Raw genomic sequence first — 17,522 nt, 5'->3', positions numbered from 1 at the left:
GTTTTCAAAAAAAGAACGCTTCGGCGGTCATCTTCAAAAGGAAAAGTAGTGTAATATTTGCAATCACCTATTGTGTAGACGTCCTTCATATCTGAATTGTGAAACTCCGAAGGCTAGGATGCCACTTAGAGAGCTCCAAATATGGAAATTGGTGCTCCAAAACTTTGTTTCTTTTCCTTTGCTACAATTTTAAATTGATTTGATCTTCAACCACTATGTTATGCTTACTCTAGTACTGGAATGTTGTCCTCGCAGTCCCACTCCTTGTGAAAGTGTTTAGGAAGTGAAACTATTTCACCAGAAGCGGCGTCATATAGGCTCGTACGAAGTTTGATCTAGAAAGGGCTGGAAAGGGAAGAGTAGCACGAACAATAACAAAATAATAAGACGCTGCTTGTTGCGCAACTAAAGTAAGGTAGCGCGTGTTGAAAAATCGAGATGCGTGAAATAAGGAGAATGAGATGCACGAGCTTAGGTCTGTTCCTTTGCGCATGTTCGAATGCGACTAAATGTTAGCGAAAATTCCTTGGTTGCATTTGCTTGCCGGTTAATATCTTTCTCTAATAAAGACAAGAAAGAAACGTAACCAAATATTCGCACTGCTAGCCCTAAGTATGCGGTAGCCTACTTAAATTGTCATAAATGAGGTTTTTAGCCCACGAAAAGGGACGAGAGACAGAGGCACAGCGTTGTGTCCACAGGCACAGGCACAGCGCGAGAAACACAGCGCTGTGTCCGCGTCTTGCCTCTCTCTCTCGTCCCTTTTCGTGCGCTAAAAACCTCAGTTATGCAATACCAACACGCCCTAACCTACGCTCTTTCAAGTTAAATTGTCAATTGTGACATCTCGACAGCAGCGCGCTCGTGCGTCATCGGTGTCCTTGCACACTCCAGTATGATCTTTGACCAATAACCTTGGCGGATGCTGTTGACCACGACGCCGTTCTCGCCGACAGGGATAAATGTGTTAGCCTTCGCACTTTCACTTTATTTTGCGACGGGACTTCGTAGTAACGATGAATGAAGCCCTGCGAGCCTCCGCCGTTTTGCGTTGCTTCCTGTTATTACAGTGATAATTCCTATTGGTCTAGTGATTTCTATAGGAAGCACTTTCTTTCTTTACATAATGTACCGCGAGGGGGACCCTAGCGATATATGTGTGGTCACGTTATTAACGACAAAAAAAGAACAGATATTTGTCCAGTGAAGCACATACAACAATTTTACTGACTGTCATTTGGGTGTGGTATATAAAGTTCCCTTTAGCTGTAGCCATTTTTACGTAGAGCAAACGGGGCGGTGTATCAATCAGAGGATAAAGGAACATAAAATGTCGTTAACCGGTGGATCGCCTGCAAATGTTTCTTTAAATAGCCAAGACTCCTGAGTTTGTGATTGCACGCATGAGTTAGATGAATGCGTGAGATTGTACACGCATAGGAATAAAAAAACGCGTCTTATGGTCGAGGAATGGCATATCAATAATGGTGGAAGTGCGTGCGTGAGTCAGTCTCCGATTACTTTACGATAGAAAGAGATCAAATTGCTTAACAGTTACCTCTCACGTAGACCCGCACGTGTACCGGATTGACACCTAGTGCTTCCATTCCGGAGCATGCGCAGATGAGTATTGCGTCATATTTTTTTTCGCAAGCACCGACAAGTTCCTGGCCTTGGGAGTGCATAACACCCTGGAGGAGATCGCCGAGGCTCAGAGGACCGCTCAGCTCGCGCGGCTATCAGAAACAAGAACGCGGCGGCGCGAGGACAAACCAACCGTGCCGCTGCTACTACAGCCGACCCGTCGTGGTGGTGGGAAACCAAGGACAAAATGACTTCCTACAACGAAATTGTGAAATGGTACCGACTAGAGCGAAGGACTATTCCGCCACCTCATCCGGGCTTGACTCGTAAGGAGGCGGTTTTATACCGACAACTTCAAACGGGGTCGTCATTCACCCCGGTGCTGACGAGGCACGTGTGTCCAAGTGTTTATGAAAGGGATCTGTGTTGTGTGTGCCGAAAGGAAAGAGCCACTGCAGCTCACATCCTTTGGGACTGTGCTAAGAATCCGCATGAAGCTGCAACAATAACAACGATCCCGCCGCGGCTCGAGGCCGCAACGAGATGCTATGACCAAGATGTCCAAACCCAGGCCGTCCAGCAGATCTCGGCGGCCCTCGAAAGGCAACGACCGAGCGAAGCCGGAGGGAGGCTGCCACCCCAAAAGAGGGGCAGGTGCACACTAAACATTTTAACACCCTTAAGGGTGTAAATCAGTTTGTCGCCAGACGAACACCCTAAGGGTGCTGTTGTCTACACCCTACAGTTGGGGTGCCACTATAGCACCCTAAAGGAAGGGTGTCCAGCAAAATAAATTTAGGGTTTGAGGGTGCTCGTCGAAATTAACACCCATATGTGTGGGTGTTGGAAGGGTGTACACCCTTTTATTTCTAGCGTGTATGGAAGGCAGATTCGGCAGTACACGCCTTCAATTACTACTATGTACACCGATCCACGCGCAACTATTGCGTGTGCCAGAAGGTTCAAGTTCGGCTACCAAACCCACTGTCGAACAGCCGGCCTTGAAGCTTCGATGGGCATACACAACACCTATACGTGTGGATCACATTACATATTAGTAATTCATGGTGTATATTGGAAAACCTGTCTTCGCTACACATATACAACCTAGCAAACTTGACACTTTTGAGCATGTATATCAACACCAAGGTTATCACGATTTCCATATCCAAATAACATGCAACAGAGACTGGTAAGTATATGCTGCATTTTCAAGAAAATGCAAATATATTTATTGCATGCTGCAATACAGAGTACAACATATACATAAATCACATGTAATATAAACATGCACAATCACCAAACACATCGGTAAGTACAAGAACATGTACATTCCCCACAAAGGTACCTAAATATATGTATTGATCAAATCTGTTATTAGAGAAGAAACTATGTATAGCGGCACTGAAAGAGCCTGGGTTGATTCGCAGTGTTTTGGGCCACATAAAGGACTAAATTTTTAGTATTAGGCTCCAGTGAACGAAAATTCAAGTTTTGATGCCTTAAAAAAAGGCATATTGCAAAGGTGAATTAGGGAAGCAATTGAAATGCAGAGCAAACGCACAAGAAAGACACCTGTTATTTTGTACACTAATGTAATCGCAAAGCATTATGAAAAGTTTGGAAAGTCGATGTAAAGCTTAACTGGCCAACATTTTTCAGACTGAAACAATACTTTCCAAGCATAGACATGCTTTAAGTGAGGTTTATGCCAGGAGCCTTATTGCTAATTTTCTATTTCCAACAAGATTACTTGAGCACAAAAAATATGTAGAATTTTTTAGTGCCTACATAGTTTGTATTCTTTTGTGAAACGAGAGTTCTCTGGGCTAAAGGTGCTGTATAGCGGTTTTTCTAACTACAATACCAGTTTCTATAAATTTTTGTTTTGTAACTCTAAGGCACTGGTACATATACAATATGCAGTTTGAAAATAGGTTCTTTTCTAAGTATAAATCAAAAGAGTGCATATTCCACATCTACTAGTGCCTGGGTGCAAAGTGCAGTAGGAGGCCTGATAAGAACAAACCAGTGTTGATTAAACGATTTTGCTGAGCACAAAATGTGGACAGTCTTTTAAAATACATAGTAAATTTCTAAATTATTTGCACTTAGATGCAGTAATTCAAGATTAAGGCATGCTATAGCATGTGAGCATGCAAATTAGCAAATATGGTTTAATAAATTAGCTATACTCTGGTTACTAAAAGAACACAGGCATAGGCAGTCATGCAAAAGTTCAAGTTAAATATCACACTGTTAACATTTGCCAGCAAATGGTCGTATCAAACATTATAATTATACTGAACAAGGGTAGTTTCTTGGCATAGTTTGCAATTAATGAGATAAAATTACGTACAGCTTGAATGACAAGAACTGCGAGATGACAGACTGCGCTGACTTCCAACAATATTTAATTACGTTGCCACATCATGTGTATTTGTACAAAAGCGGGCATGCGCAGAATATGAGTCACAAGGGGTGTCTAAAAGCAAGTGACTGTACTAAGAACATCGTGCTTTGAAAAAAATAAACATGAGAATTTCTATCTGTTGAGATACAAGACTTCACTAGGGGACAGCACGATAAGGGGTCACTAACGCACACACTAACCGGTTTTCTAGTGAAATCTGCTTCTATAGTTTCCCGGATGACCTGTGTCCCGCTAAAGCTTCCGTACCTTCAAAGAAAGGCACGCAGCCGCAGTCCCAGCAATGGATGCCGAAGTGGCCTTGAACAGTGTTATGGACTTTGTTATCGTGCTCTCCTAAATGATTGTTTAGGCGCCTGCCTGTATGTCCAACAAAGTCAAATGAGATATTGTAAAGCTTTGCCTCCTTAACAGCCTCAATAAATCTTGCTCACATGAGATGCAACATAGCGTTGCTGCACAGGCTGATTGCCTTTCTTGGGTTGGCTACCCTTTGGCTTTAATTTCAGCCATAGCGGAACAGCTTCTGAAGTGCACAAAACATGATGAGCGCGCTCGGTCAAGGAACCAGCCAGTTGAAAGACACAGGTTTGCAGTGCTACCGTATGTTCATGATGTCTCCCATAGGCTAAAAAAGATTAGGGAACCTGCAGAAATCACAGTCTTTTTCTCAGCCCCGGAAAAGCTGGCAAGGCTCTGTAAGTGTGTAAATGCGCCTAAATCACGTCAGAGTTGTTGCTCTGCCGGGCACAGAAAACGTTTTGCGATGTGTGCAACGAATGTGGTTTCCCAAATTCCCATTTTGAGGCAGTAAATACATTGGACAGATAGGCAGGCGCTTAAATAATCGTTTAAGAGAGCACTATAACAACGTCAATAACACTGTTCAAGGCCACTTGGGCATTCATTGCCGGGACTGCGGCTGCATGCCCCTCTTTAAGATACGGAAGTTTTAGCGAGACACAGCTCACCCGGTAAATTATTGAAGCCGATTTCACCAGAAAACTGGGTAGTGTGTGCGTTAGTGCCCCCTCTATCACGCTGACCCCTAGTGAAATTTTGTATCTAAACAGATAGAAATTGTGATGTTTTTTTTTTCAAGTGACCATGTTCTTTTTACAATGACTTGCTGTTAGAACACCCCTTGTGACTGGCTTTCATTTTCTGCGCATGACCCCTCTGTGTATACACACACAATGTGGCAACGCAATAAAATATTGTTGAAAGTCAGTGGAGTGTGTCTCTCGCAGTCCTTGTCCTTCACGCTGTACGTCATTTTTTATACTGAACAGCCAATATTGATTCAAAATTAGAAAAATGCTGCAAAAATGCAAGTGATGCAGCAATGGCCTTTAGCTTTCCAAAAGAAAAAGAAATGTTCACGGTTAACCACGAGGTGCAGGGACTCCATTCTCTGAGCATCTTGACCAATAAATGCAGCGCATGGCATTGCCGGAATCTTGCATCCTGCATTAGCAAAATAAGAAGAGAATCATGAGAATTCAGTCCGTGCAATTACACATGTACTTTGCGGAAAATTTGATAAAGCAACAAGCTCCTCAAAGTAACAAACTTAACTAATGTGACTGGGCAGAATGCACTACTCAGGCAACTGGGCAAGACAAGTGAAAGGTTGGAGAAGTTTCTATTTTGCAAATTAAGGAATTGCATGTTACTGTGAATGCTAAACCACTATGTCATTGTGAACACAAGGCACATACAGCAGCAAAACATAAATTTACAGTAGCCTTTTCACCATAGAAAATAAGAGTGAATAAAGTTTAAAGACTACCAATGACATCTCTCAACAACAGACATTTGTCCAAGAGTGTGTATGTGACCTTAATACAAAATTGACATTATGAAATCTGCAATATATCTCCATTACACTTTATAAATACTGCAGGTGAGAAGCTTACGGGATATGGCACATTAAGAGTGAAATGCACAAGGCATTAAAAAATGACTATTTTTACACAACATTGTTACAATAGCAGACAAAGAGAACTGTTTTACAGAGAGTGCAGACAAAATGAAAATGAGGGAATCCCCACTGGTATTCTCATTTGCCCTGCAATACATGCATCTAGCCCAACAATATCCAACTCTCCAATGCAGTTTATTAGGCACTTTCTGCATCCTAAAATTTATCGTGTATTTCTTATTTACTAATTTAGTAAGAATGGGCATTTTGGCATACTTTCCTCGAAAATTTAGCATGTGTTGTCAATTATTTTTCTTAGAGCACGCCCCCTTCTTTCAATGGGTTAGCTTGGCAATGCACTGACAAGTAGTATTCCCTTATTTAAACTTATGATCCTTCCTCATGCTTCCACTTCATGCTCTAAACTGTGATGCCACTTCGATGCAGTTTATGTTAATCTGCGACTATTTACATGGTCCTTCTTTCTGTAGCCTCTCAACCAGAGCCTGAAATTTCTTGTCTCCTAGAACAATCGTCTTTCTTGCCCAAAACATTGCACGGTTACCCCTCATAGGGGGGGGGGGGGGGTACTGTATATGAGTTTTCACATATTCAATGAACCTCAGAGACACAACCATTTCTCATCCTGTGTTGCTACTACTCGCACGAGTCACAATGGTTGTAAATTGGCTACCTGCCCCCTCTCGCTTAAAAGTACATTTTGCATGTGGAAAATAACCACAAGCATCACATTTCATTGAATGAGTGCTCCTGTGCATGTTTTTTTTTCTGTCCTGTAATGGCTAAGTTCAACATGGTCAAGTTGTTTGAAAACTGTCTAGCCTCAACCAATACTTTGTGTAGTTTCAATATTATGATACATTCATTTTTCAAAACTTGTCCCAAATTAAGCATGAGACATTTTCATGATGCAAATGAGGTAAGGTTGTGCTCAGAGACTATGATAGGCCTGCTATATCCTGCAAAACTGTGAAATGAAATATGCTTGCAATTTTCGTGAGCAGCTAGCTCAGTACAATTAGGCACATTACCTGCGGAAACGTTTTTTTAACGCTCCCGAGAGGTCCTGGTTTCTTGTAATTTCTTCAAATCCCTTGCAGTCTAGATTGCAATCCGGTGCATTTTGATATTGTATTCAAAATAAAAACAGCTGAAATTTTAAGGTTTTGATAATTATATGGGAATAAATTAAAGGTAGAAGAGTGTAATGCAATGAACAAATAACAAGCTCATTACAGAGAGTAAACAAATATTCCTTTCCTGCAAATAAATTGGTAGCAGGAAGGTCATACGAAATTAGCGGTGAATGCACAATAAAGAATATGATGCTACAATGCCCCGGCATTCTGTGAATATTCTTGCACAAAGAAAATCCTCATTATGAAAGACCATCAATAAAATGCAAATGTATACTTTGGATCAGCAGTCATACCTGCAGTATGCACTGTACCATCGGCAATATTTACAACCGCAGACAACTGCACATCATATCAAGCTTAGGCGGCCAAGGAGCCTGAGTTTTAAATTATAACTCGACTTATTATATTACCTACACAACTATATCTACTTACAATGTTGTCTTAACCGCTTTCAAGAAGACATTAACCATCTGTCTGAAGGCGAACGCAAGTGGCTTGCTCTTGATGGGGGGCGCCAAGGCTGGGCATTGTGAAATTGCTGCTACCATCTGCATGACCTGCGAGAAACGACGCTCTAAGTACAAGATAAACAAATGCTATTAGAGCAAAAGACAAGATCATTGGCAATGAGCCTCGTTTTGGTTTGCACGAGAAAAGCCAAGAATATGGACTTTGTGCTGCTTACTGAAGAAGAAGCAAGCCTCCTTCCAGATGTTGCAGTCATGCATTAAGATTGTCACACAGCTGCATGCTTGTATGCTGCTGTCGCCAGTATGCTTTGAAGTTTATTATTTCACGTTAAATTGATTATTGTGTTTTGTCGCCAATTCTTGGCAAACGGACCAGCAATGAAATAGCTCACTTACACACATACTCCCTTTTCAGGAGAGAATTCACACACACGCACGCATGCATGGGCGCACACACACACACACGCACACACATGCTCCTACCACATGAGCAGCTACCTGTGCTTGACACACATACATTTTTTTTATCCTGTGTCACTCCTACTGCTAAGGCATAAAAAATCCTTTGTGTTACCAACCCCAAACTCCTAAACCTACACCTCCAGCTTAAACACTTTCTCGAGAGCCAGGACAAGCCTTCTAGCTTCCCCAGTGCTCCAAACTGTAGTTACGAATTTCAATAGGGCTATAGGCGACAGCTCTCGAAGGGCATGCAAATTACCCGGAGACCTAAAGCTTGTATATGATACCTCTAAAGCACAACACTTCAAATTTTCAATATTCATTAAAGCTCCTGAAGACAATTGCTATATACGTAGAACGTCTCGAATAACCTGCCGCTAACAATTTCAGCGGTTGTCTGCGTCAAAAGAAATGTGGGCTAATGGGAAATCCACGTCTTTAAGATCGGAATTATTTTAATGGCGAAACACACTACCAGATTTCTTAATCATTTATTTATGCTCTGGATGTAACGTTCCTTTCACAATAAAAAACAAGGATATCGATTCATCAGGGCATGGGAGGAAAAAGGGCGAAGCGTATACTTGGCGCCTTCCCACTGGTCCTCCCGAGAAACGGCGCCTCATACAGCAGTTGTCCAGGGTGGCTTGAAACCAAACTCGGCTTTCAGGCGGGAACACTCGCTGCACCAAATCGGTAGAGTTTTATTGCGAGTAAAACTCTACCGGCCTCATGCAATACATACGCACGCACACAAAACGCACCCACACGCACACACAAGTATACGCACTCTCAAAGCGCAGACACAAAAGCGCGCACGCGCACATTGATGAACACAAACAAGCACACATACATGCATGCAGGCAGACACGCTAACACGTGCACGCACACACAGCGACCCACAGACAACACACTCACAAAACACGTACGCACTAGACACGCGCAAACACGCCGGCCCATACAAACCGGCATGTACTGAACGCACGCGCGCGCGCACGCACGCACACACACACACACGCACACACACACACACAGCGAGCCGAGCGCACGCGCGCGCACACACACAAAGCGAGCTGAGCTGAGCGCACACACAAATCAAGCCGAGCGCGAGCACACGCACAGACAAAGCGAGCCGAAAAAATGCTGACGGCGTCCGGCAAGCAGCAACAGCAGCACGCGACCGCATCAGGGCGAACCAATACCGCGCCGGTTCCTTCGAAAGGTGGCTAAGCCAGTCCTTTTTCTACGCGACGCAAAAGTGGTCGACCACATTTAACTGAAGTGCGAACGACCGTACTACAAGCAGCCGCGCTGAACGCACAAGAGAATCACATCAATGAACGTTCAAGCGCTGAGAAACAAAGCGTAACTATGCAGGCGCACCACGCCCGATGTAGATTTGACAAACATTAGTCACACGGGACGCGATCGAGGTAGTTAACTTGCCCTAGTAGGAGTGCAGCTGCTCTTGCTCTTACATTAGCGAATTATGAATTATGCTACGAGATCACAGTGAGATATTTCTAAAGCGAACAAAACAAATACCAAATAAACGGGCACTTGCCTGAAAGTTTCCATCATGCCAGTACTACCGACCGGGCACGTTGCAAATTCTCGTTTCAGCCTTCGTGGATCCATCTTCCAGTGCGTACGAACGCTTTGCTCTGAAGTGGGGCACGAGTAATACACAAAGCATGGGCCACATCTTTTTCTACCCCGCGCGCAAAACTAATCACACGTTTACAATTACTTCGCACAGCGCGCGACGCGAACGCACGCGAAAACGAGCATGATGGCGCAGCTTCCGCCTTCCCGTCCTGCCGCGCGCCGAAGTGATGGTACAGCGTCGGTCGTCACTTCCGGTCGCTTTTCATTGGGCATGGGGCGGCCGCGCAAATTGAACGTTTATTCTGACAGGTTTGCTTGCTCGCATGGCCGCTTGTTTGCTGCTGCTTCGTTGTGGTCTCTAACTAGAGCGGTGAGGCGGGTAGTTGCTACTACGTTTCGTGCCGGGCATTTTATTTTGGGGTGGGGGGCGCAGTCTGTGCTGCATCACTGAGGGTATAGTACACAAATCGGGACCGTGAGCGAGACGATCGGCGCTCTTCTGCTGGTGCGATTAGATTATTCGCTGCGTCCGAACGAAGCAACTTTGCGAGGTCACAGCGTAGTTTCAGCGATATCATGGCTCGGTAAAGACGCTCACATCTTGGTCGTGCGACAGCGACGCGTAAACATTCATGAGGAGACTGAAGACTGAGTTTGCAAGTGCGTATGCTCTGGATAAGAAATTACATCTTTGACGACACCAGCCCTTAATATATAGGCTCAGCCTTACAAGCTGTATTTGAGGACTTAGAAAGCACTTAGAAAGCAGATCAGTAGCTTAGTAAACCTCTGAATGAATTAGGCACGGTACGTGGAAATTCGGGTTTGAGAACTTCCAACGTGGTCTCACCTCTATAAGTCTTCTTTATGGATTCACCATGCAAATTGTACGTTGATGCCATTGTACAGCAGAGGCTCGTCCAACAGCACGTCCCTGTTGGTTCAGCAATGTATCCAAACAGCTTCTTCCATTTCATCACTTTTTGTTCTGCTATTAAGGGCACCGAAATATTAGTGCAGAATTGCGCAAGTTGCTCTCGTGTTTTCGCTCTGCTACTGCAGTTTTTCTAGAAGTGTTTAATTGCATGTTAATATTCCTGTGAGCACGAAAAATAATGATAATGGAATTGTAAGTGAAAGGGCGTTCTTTTTCTGGATGATACATTTTTGGAGTGGCCGTCATGCCAGTAACATCAGAATCCTTGAAGAAATATCGACAGTCACTTAGGAATGGGAAAACTTAATCACTTCACGCATCTACACTTGCAATTGTCACGTGACCATGATACGTTAGTTCATACATTGTCACGTGTTCTTCACAATTCTACCTTAATCTCCCGTAATACACCGTGCTATAGTTTGTACGAACCTTAATGCAATTTATTCCACCCTTATTCACATTATTTCACATTATTTACCCATAATTGCTCATACTTAACGTTGTTGTATTTACTACCTTCTGTATCACTACTGACGTCATACAAGACGGTAATGACTTCACATTTTATTTATTTATTATGTCATTCAAGGCCTAGTAGGCACAACAGAAAGAAGTGGTGAAAATATGGAATAATTGCAATGCAGCGCAAAAATAGAAAATATAAGATAATTTGAACGGCGACCTTGAATTAGTGGTGTCACAAATTGAGACTGTGGAGGCGGGAAGGCGGTTGCATTCAGTGGCTGTTCTTGGCAAAAAGGAAGAATGGCACATCAATTTTGGGTTGATGGTCGATGCGAGACGAGAACTTGGTGTGGTGAAAAGATTTTCTTTACGAGAAGGGTTAAATTAGCATATTCTATGAAAAAGACAGAGACGAAAGTATTTGCGACGTAACCAAAGGTCAGGTTCACCTAGTGTTCTTTTCATGGACGTGACGCTAGAATGAAGTGAATAATTTGAGAGAATAAAACGGGCGGCGCGGTTCTGAATGCTTTCTGAATGCTTTCAAGGGAAATGACATGATTGGCATGAGCAGGGCCCCGTATGGATTGTTGTTGCGGAGAACGCCACCTTTCCTACCTGAAAGGCCATGAAACGCTTTCGCATTAAAAATGCAATACATACACACATTGCTCAATGCGTGGACGTGTACACGTTACTCAGATTTATGCATCAATACGTTCAACACCCTTCAGGCGTCGATTTAACACCCTTCTTTGAGCAAAGTCACACCTTATGTGTGGTATCCACCCTTGTGATTGGGTGCTTTGGCCGAAAAGGGTGCTAGAAGGGTGTGGGCATGGGTGTAAATGCCGAAAGCACCCCTATTAACACCCATAAGGGTGTAAAAATGTTTAGTGTGTGCGGTCGACCAAAGGGAATAGTGCGGCCGCGGCCGAAGTAGAGGCGCCACACGCCGCGAAGACGTCATGGCCGCGTCACGGTAACGCCTCCCTAACAGGGGAAGGCTAACCGTTCTGCAGGCGTTCACAACAAAGTTTCGTCACTCACTCACACCTCAGTGCTTCCTTCAGTGGTCAGTCAGCATTCGTGTTGTCCACTTCTCTTCTCTAGTGTCCGTGTTTGCGCGCCTTATCCCTTCTTTGCATTATAAATCCTTACCAAATAGATCAGCTTTCTGTCGTTATAATCACACTCTACTTTCCTTTAAAATTGCGACATGGCAGTAGAAGAAAAATATCACGCACACACTTTCCTACGAGTTGGCCAACTTTACGTAGCATTGTGCCACTGGCTCATCTCCACGCAGCTCGGTGTCATTATCAACGTTATGAAATTTGATCCGTTCAGAAGAAACGACAGGGCTCTGGCGACACGAACTCGTGCGGAAAGCAGTGCAAGATGCAATAATGAAGCAAGCAAAGCACTGCAGGTGGCGGCGCCAGGTGCGCCAATTACGTTCCGATAATTATAATCTATCATCGCTCTTTATAGCCTGATCCATCCTCGTCAAACCATTATGAACCGTGATTCAACGTACTACGGCAGCGCCTGCGTATGGCAAGCCCGCGCAGAACGTGCCCTAAAAGCGGCCTGCGTTACGTACAAGGAGGTTTGACTGCTGATACCTCCGCAAGTTGTGTTATCGCTTCTCCACGTTGAACACCGATGCGCGGGCCCATATCTTGAAAGCGGTCTGTGAAAGGAGGATGGTGCGGCGTGTAATGACAGCTTCGTGAGCGCTGTCTTCTCGCCGCATCATTGGCGATGAAGCAACCGGCAGCACGAAAGTGAATTTGCTCCCTGCGGCGAGCTCTATTTCCAATGCGTCTTACGCCATGGACGGTCGGATAGGTGTACGATTCTTCTCGTTGGGTAAGCAAAGAATGCTTATGCATTTAAAAAGTTTCTTCAAGTATGGTGCAGGTACAAAGTGAAGGCTTTATAGTGGCACTAAAAGGGTCAGTCGTCGCATGACAAGCACATATCTCCCCCTCCTTCCGTCGCTACCTTATACGATTTCATCCACTCGAGATTTGGCAACCCTACTCGGTGGGACTCCGCGAAGAACGCAGATGACGGAAAGTACAGGGACATGCGCATTTATTGGAATGAGATTCTTGGCATTGCCAGACCATTTCCTTCCTGGCTATCCATAAAACCAATAATATAGGCCGATCCCGAAGACAGTTAAATGTAAAGATGTGGACCGCCGCCAAGGTATTACAGCCTAAATATATGGACCGATCCCGAATGTTGTGCACGATAGAAATGTATACCTATCCTAGTTCACGACGTTGTTCATTAAAAACAGTGGTAGTTACGCCCCAAAGACGAAGCCTAGATGGCGTTATCAAATTAGTAGTCAGCTGTTCGAAGTAAGAATAGCAGTTTCATCGGCCGTATAAACTTGAAACATTCGCTTACTAAGCGAAAACACAAGCATGGTATCAACGCGCATAAGCGAACATCAAGAAATCACACTGGGATGAGGGCGCACACTAGCTTTAAGAACGGCGGTGTAAGCAAGCGCGGCAGCAGCACCGAGCGATCAGACATTCGTGCGGTCGATCGCTTCAACGCAAGGGTGGCCAGAAGGCAGCGCGCACAAAGGCATGCGCCGTTTTCAGATTCCGTTCAAGCTCGCTCCCCCTCCCTCCCCCTCCAGCCTCCCCACTTTCCTCCATATCTTCAGATCCCATTGCACCCGATCCCGAAATGCCCAGTTGCTGCCGGAGCACAACGCCATCCGCCCCCCTCGGTCTCTCCCCCCCCCCCCTGCGGCCTTTCGCGCGATGGAAGACAGCACGTTTTCTGTCCGCTTCCCGTCTTCACGCGCATTCGTCGGCTTCCCTCGCGAGCTTCCATTCGCACATATAGGACACGACGCGCGACGGCAGTGGAACATGAGGGATGCAGACTTCCTGCTCGCAAGTCGGATGGGCAAGCAGTGTGCCCATGGTAAGCCCTTCACAGGCCTGATTTCTCGGCCCGAGCCGCACTATGCAACGCCCGGGCTCGGCTCTGGCTCGCTGAAGGAACATGCTGCGACATTTCGATTGTTGGGTTCTACATAGTCACCGGTCGAGCGTAGGTGAAAAACACCGATTGAGAGGTCATCAGCCACTGTGTGCTATAGAATCGTACGTATATATGGCCATTGCATGTGTGTGGTGTTTGTCAAAAGGACATACTAGGCATATATTAGGCGCACGCATCGACTGCTTCAGGGAGAGAGAGAGAGAAAAACTTTATTTTCATGTTGGTTGGTATGGTGAAAAGGCCCTCAGTCCAGAGCCTCGCTTGCGGCATTCTTCAGTGCAGCACTGATAAGCGCCGCAAGGTACCGTTTGTCGTCGGCGCTGGCTGCTTCTGTCAGCCACCCGGCATGGGGATTAGGGGAAAGATTTGTGGGGGCAGGAAGGGGAGGTGGGGGTGGTCCACAGGACCAGAGGATATGGGATGTGTTCGGGTGTTCTCCACAATATCGGCAGGGTGGGGGATCTTCAGGTAAGAGTCCGCGGAGGAGGTGCATTCGCGCTGGTGTAGGGAGTGTTTCTGTGTGGGCCTGACGAATCAATACACCCTGTTCACGGGTGAGCACTTTGCTGAGCTTGGGGAACTTGCGTCTTGCCTCTTGATATGGCCGCAGAAGCAGGGGAGCCCACCTTTTCGTTTGGGCTGGTCGCGGAATGCAGGGTGCCTGGTTCAAAGTCTCGCAGGCGAGCTGATTAGCTCTTTCATTTCCCGGCAGTCCATCATGACCAGGTATCCAGATGATTTCCAGAGGACCCTGAAGGTGCTCTTGAATAAATGTCGAAATGCGGGCCGGGAGATCGTTGTGCAACAATTTCCTGCAAGCCGCCATGGAGTCGGTAAATATGATTCTTGAATAGGCTGAGTTACTAAGGGGCATGTGTTTGATCGCGGTTGCGATGGCTGACAGTTCCGCTAAGGTCAGATCTGTCTCTGGGAGTAACTCAGTATGTACAATTTGGAGGTCATTATTCACGACTGCTATAGCGGAGCCCCGTGCACCAACGCTAGCATCAGTGTAGAAGTATATGCCGTCAGGGTGTCTTGCCGTGTACCTCTTGAAGTAGGCAACTCGCTGTCGTCGCTTCTCCTTGCCTCGTTCTGGATTCATATGGCGTGGCAGTGGAGCTATGGTTGGGAGTTCGCGTTGTTTCGGTGGTAGTGGGCGCGTGTTCAGAAGGGGCGCGGCTTCGGGATGATGACCGATACTATGGAGGATGTGCGTGCCTTGACACGTGCGCTGCAAACGCAGTTCTTGGCGACGACGATGAATGCTGATTAGTTCCGCCACCGTGTTATGGCAACCGATGTCAAGGAGGAGCTTTGTGCTGGCACTAAACGGTATGCCGATGGCCAGCTTTGTCGCCTTCCTGATGAGCGCATCAAGGCGATTGATATCTTGCTGACGGAGATTGGTATAGGGCAGGTGATAGCGCAGGCGCGACATAATTAGTGCGTTTCTTAGTTGAAGCATATCTGCCTCTTTAACTCCATTTGCTCGGTTGGAGACCCTACGCATCATGTGCAGCACCTGTTCTCCTTGCCTGAACAGGTGATGCACCGTCGCAGCGGGACCTCCATCTTTCTGGATATGGAGACCGAGGATCTTAATACATGTTGGTTGGGAAATCGGCACGCCTTCGTTTACAATTTGTATGGTGGACGGTCTCCATCTTTTGTGATGGACCAGTAGCAACTCAGATTTTTCCGGCGCACATCTAAGGCCAATAGTTTGAGCAGACTCATGCACCCTGTTCATAGCCTATTGGAGAGTTTCTTGGATATGCCCTGGCGAACCCGTGCTGATCCAGATGGTGATGTCATCTGCGTAGATCGCATATTTGATGTTAGGGATGTCTCGTAGTGCTCTATGGACTACGCACATGGCAAGATTAAAGAGTGTGGGTGAGATCACGGAACCCTGCGGGATACCTCTCTGCGGATGGGGATACTGTTGTGAGATGATGTCGCCTACTCGTAGCGTGTACGTGCGACTCCGTAAGAAGTCCCCAATATAGTTATAAAGCTTGGTTCCACAGCCAGTAGCTTCGAGCTCCTGCAGCATAGCATCGTGGTCAACATAGTCAAAAGCTTTCTTGAGTTCTATGGCAAGAATAGCTTTAAGTTGAGCGCTGCTTGTTTCCTGCGTGATTTCTTCGTGCAGCTGCAGCAGAACGTCTTGAGTAGATAAGTGATGTCTGTATCCAATGAAATTATGGGGTAGGTGTTGTGATTGTTCAAGATGACTAAGAAGTCTGATAAGCACGATGCGCTCCATTAGCTTACCCACGCATGATGTTAGCGATATTGGACGCAGATTGGATATGGCTTTGGGCTTACCAGGCTTCGGAATGAAAATTATGCTGGCTGTCTTCCACTCTTCTGGCAAGCTGCCCGTGTCCCACACATTGTTAATTTGCTGAAGTAAGAATGCATGATCGGCTTCTGTAAGGTTGCGGAGCTGTGTTGTCGTAATTTGGTCTGGTCCTGGCGCTTTATTCGGTTTTGCTTCTGCTAAGGCACGCTGTAGTTCCGCTAATGTGATTGGGCCGGTGAGACCATCATTTTCTGGCTCTGCGCTTTTGTAGTCGGCGTACTGTGGTTGCGCTGGATCCGCAATGTGTGTTGTTATAAGCTCGTTGAATAGGTCGTCGGTGTGCTCAAATGTTTCGAGCAGCTTTCGCATCTTGTGGGACGTTTCCGTCTTTGTCTGGGTTGGGTCAATGAGTGATTGGATGAGATTCCACGTGGAGCTCATATTCAATATGTCATTGAGCTTGTTGCACGTATCGTACCACTGCTCACGAGTGAGATGTTCAGTGTAGTGGATGATCTGTTCATTGAGCGTGTGTATGCGTGAGCGTAGTTTTCGATTGAGCTTATTTCTTTTCCATCTCTTAATGAGGGCATGTCGTGCCTCCCAGAGATGAAGAAGATGCTTGTCCGTGCTTGGTTGCTCGCACTTCTCTATTATTTCCTTCGTGTGTGACTGGATTCGTTGCCTGACCATCTCTACCCAATCTTTCAAGTGCATGTTTTGGAAGTCTCCTACATGTGTCTTGCGGAACTCAATCCAATCCGTGAGGCGATGCTTGCGCTGGTGTTTTGGGAATCCTTTGATTTGCAGAAATATCTGTATGACAGTGTGGTCACTTGTTAAAGTATCGTGCGTGTTAACCCATTGCGCTGACAGTCGCCCTTTAATGAAGGCGAGATCGGGCGTGGTATCCCTTTCTACGGAGTTTCCGTGCCGCGTCGGGGAGTCGGCCTCATTAAGGAGAGTTAGCTGGGCCTGTTGCATATGGTTTAGTAGGGCGGATCCTTTGGAGGAGTTTTTTGTGTATCCCCATGAAGTGTGTGGCGCGTTGAAGTCGCCTGCTATTAGATGATCAAAATACTTCGTTGGCCGCAGATTCGCAACCTCCTTGAAGAAGTCTATTTT

At 45.8% G+C, this 17,522-nt stretch overlaps 1 long non-coding RNA gene across 1 annotated transcript; it reads right to left on the bottom strand.

Moving 5' to 3' along the window:
- Positions 1-2,940: 2,940 nt before the first annotated feature.
- On the bottom strand, positions 2,941-9,808 carry LOC139051969 (uncharacterized). The gene is made up of 3 exons (XR_011509636.1): positions 8,616-9,808; positions 7,532-7,656; positions 2,941-5,482 (listed from the first exon to the last, which is right to left on the bottom strand). It is a non-coding gene; the product is annotated as an uncharacterized lncRNA (long non-coding RNA).
- Between the last annotated feature and the right edge of the window lie 7,714 nt (positions 9,809-17,522).

The sequence above is a fragment of the Dermacentor albipictus genome, unplaced genomic scaffold (genome assembly GCF_038994185.2).
Source record: "Dermacentor albipictus isolate Rhodes 1998 colony unplaced genomic scaffold, USDA_Dalb.pri_finalv2 scaffold_17, whole genome shotgun sequence".
In the NCBI taxonomy this organism is placed as follows: domain Eukaryota; kingdom Metazoa; phylum Arthropoda; class Arachnida; order Ixodida; family Ixodidae; genus Dermacentor; species Dermacentor albipictus.
Note: the sequence above shows the minus strand (reverse complement) of the source record. Positions and strands in the feature narration are given on the sequence as shown.